Raw genomic sequence first — 3,515 nt, forward strand, 5'->3', positions numbered from 1 at the left:
AGGCTTCTGGCGGCGAAACTCCCGATCTATTGTGCTCTCCGATCGTTTTAGGGTACTAGTAAGCTTGCACGTGCAATGCACGTCTTCGCCCAAAGAAAATCCTTGCTCATAGAACCCTTCTAAGCCATCTATATTCTATTGTCTATGTCACATTTGATAATCTATGATGAACTGAATTATGCAAGCTCAGTTAGTCACGTCAAATTTAAAAATATGTAATGTGCCTTTTACTACGTCACATTGGATAATCTATGATGAATTGAATTATGCAAGCTCAATTAGTCATGTCAAATTTAAAAAAATATGTAATGTGCCTTTTACAAATACTTCCTCCGTAAAGAAATATAAAAGCCTTTTACAGAGGGAGTATAAAGAAGACATGCTAGAACAAAAAAATGGCACTCTATGTTGGCTTTGAATTCACACAAGATTAATTGAAAGCAAAGAAGACATGTTGAAACAAAAGGGATAAGAGCATCTTCAAAAGTCATAGTGATGTATCAGCATCAACAATGATCTGACAACTTGTAACACAAGATACATCTAGAATGATAATATAAAAGTCAGCATGTGCTTATCTCGGAAGCAATAGACAATGACAGTAAAAAAACAATTGACCTCTGTCTGGAGAACAACATGCCATGTATATTGGCTATTGTAGAAGTTAGAAGAGTTAGCTCGAGACAACTTTGCTAAATTCAGCAATATATTTGTGTATCTTAGGGCAATCTCCATTGCACCTCACCGTTGTCAGCAAGTGGAACCACTATGTAGCAACTGTGTTTAGCTAATTAGCCATAAAAAATAAGAACACGTGCAAATCTACTCTTACATGCAAATGTTGCACAAACCATGTGGATTGAATTGATAATAAACTGCGCTTTTACCGGTTTGGCATTTTGTACCTGTTAATCGTGTACATGCAATGCACGTCCTGACTAATAAAGCTAAAATGAAAAGTCTTAAAAGCACAAAGGTAAGAGCATAAAATGCTTCCACCCAGTGGAAATAAATTCATACATGACATGATACGTCTAAGCTATACATGAAACAAGATCAAGAATCAAAAGGAATATGTTAGATTTGTAAGAACCTGTCCTCTTTTAATTATAATTTAGAAATATTCGGTTCAAGTGATTACCTTGGTTGAACAACTGCTACTACTATGCACTCTTGCTTCTCTTGAGTCTTGAGTCTTGACATAGGTACTATTCATCTTACAAACAAGAAATAGCCTTATAAGGATGTAGCCATTAGGATCAAAAGCTTGCAGATGAAACTTCATAGACATTCTAAAAAAATCTATAGAGAACATATGCTGCAACAAAAATTGACTAATCTAAGGACCAATGTTGGCATACAACATGGGCGCAGCTCTCCGTCTAAAACCATTATTAAGAGAACAAGAAAAGAACATTTGTAACATTAACATATGAGCAATTAAAAAGAACATTTCTATGTTAAGGTGCATGCCATATTTCTCATGCACTATTTTTATTCAGAATTCCTACCCGTTGTTATTAATATGTTATTATTCTGAATTCTTACTTAGTGTTATTAATTTAGTAAAGATAACATGCATTGATGTTTATTTTTCATTAGTAAGTAAAGGCAGGGAAGAAAGTCATGTGCTCACTCTGCAGATATAAAAAACTAATGCAATAAGACACTCTTCATCATTTAGAATTCCTTCCATTTACTTATACAAGGGCACTATGAAAATACATTGCAGGGATGGGTCAAAAGTTTCTTGCCTGGTGAGGCGAAACAACTCTTTCATCAGTCACGTACAACGTTCCCTTTTCATCAGTTAGATAATATCATCATGAAGCAACAGAGATCCAAACTAAAAGGGAAACAATTCTTGCCTTATTAATTCCGTCTTGCTCCTCCTCTCTGACATACTCAGATCGAATATCCTCCCCTCCCACTACAAGGAATTATCAATCCGACATGATATAAGGTGCAGTTCATAGAAGGTGCTGAACTGTAATTGTGAAAGAGAAAGAGTAGTTCAGAGAAAGAAAGAGAAATAACTAATGTACCAATAGGTTGCATTGATTCATCACTGACCAAATGTGTGGATCTGTTGGTGACCGTGCTCCATACATTTGCATCAACGTCTATACTTCTGTATGAAGATTCTTTGGTGAGGTTTTATTCAGAGATTAAATCTTATTGTACTATATAGTTAGTGATTGTATCTTGTGGTCAGAGATATGAGTGAATGCTATAAATCTTAGATATTATGTACATGAAGTGCATGCTTCTAGGCTCAATATCTAGAATGGACATCTAAGAATTATGGAAAATGGACATGTGAGAACAAGTTTCATATTATCTAAGATTTAGTTGCTAATCCAAGTATGGATAGCTCAAGTTATTATAAAGGCATATGCAACAGGGAGAAAGCCTGTGCGCGGTAATGTACAATGTATATATATATTCTATGGTTCTATCTGCATATTCTTGCACTGAAAATAAATAATGGGATTAACATATAATTTTAAACATGCAGCATCATTTATTTAAATAGAAGGACCAATTGGTACCTTTTTTGGCTCTTCATGAAGAAGCAAGCACACATTTGTAATCACATAGGTCATTGTTTTCCTGCAGGTGAGACACACAACATGTAGATATCGCCCATTAATGACATCGGAACTGACAATGCAGAAGCGCGAGTACCTTGATGGAGGTGATGTGAGTTCCTTGGACTGGTCGGCGCGGTGATGGGTTCCTCGCCGGAACCGGATCGAGAGGAAGAATAGTGGTGTCGGCAGCACCAGCAGCAGTCGAGGAGGGTGGGGTGTCTTGATGACTGGAGACCATGTGACTGGTGGAGGCGAGCGTGAGGATTTGTAGCGGCGGTTCTCCGCTAGCGTCCTCATCATCGAATCGCGTGGGGGCAGAATAGGACCGGGGGCGGCGGGGCAGAGGCCAGGGCAAGCTGAGCGGCTCGAGCGGTGGGCGGCTCCGGCTCCCGCAGCGAAGGGCGCGAGGGCAGCGACCTAGCTAAAATTCCACTCACACACAATCACCACAGTTCAGAGCCGCAACACTATAATCTAGCTGAAATTCGTCGACCAAAAACTAATTACAGGTGCTCTGTATGTTTTCAGCTTCAGCGGGATACCAAATGTACTTTGCCATACTATGTAGCTATCCTTTGCTAAACCATTCAGATAGCTAACTGTCACCAAAGAACAGAAGCAACACCAAAAATTGCGAGCCGAGACATCGGGTATAACATTCTGAAATAGAGTTCAGAAAACTGCAAGTTGAGCCAATATGGAGTCTCAAGGGACTAAACATTCAGTATTTGAGAAACTGCAACCTGAGTGTATCGCAGGCACTCACATGGTAGATTGAGTTCATTCTGAATTTCAGTTATACACAGGTCACCATGGCACATTATCTCTGATCTTAATATGTGGACAAATTGACTGCCTGCAACTGAACTCAAAGATCACCCCATGGCACATTATTTCTGATCTTAATATGTAGAGAAATCA

At 38.6% G+C, this 3,515-nt stretch overlaps 1 long non-coding RNA gene across 1 annotated transcript; it reads right to left on the reverse strand.

Annotated features, from left to right (window-relative positions):
- Positions 1-2,044: 2,044 nt before the first annotated feature.
- LOC123085244 (uncharacterized) lies at positions 2,045-3,487 on the reverse strand. Its single transcript, XR_006439615.1, has 3 exons — positions 2,689-3,487; positions 2,553-2,613; positions 2,045-2,131 (listed from the first exon to the last, which is right to left on the reverse strand). It is a non-coding gene; the product is annotated as an uncharacterized lncRNA (long non-coding RNA).
- Between the last annotated feature and the right edge of the window lie 28 nt (positions 3,488-3,515).

The sequence above is a fragment of the Triticum aestivum genome, chromosome 4A (assembly GCF_018294505.1).
Source record: "Triticum aestivum cultivar Chinese Spring chromosome 4A, IWGSC CS RefSeq v2.1, whole genome shotgun sequence".
In the NCBI taxonomy this organism is placed as follows: domain Eukaryota; kingdom Viridiplantae; phylum Streptophyta; class Magnoliopsida; order Poales; family Poaceae; genus Triticum; species Triticum aestivum.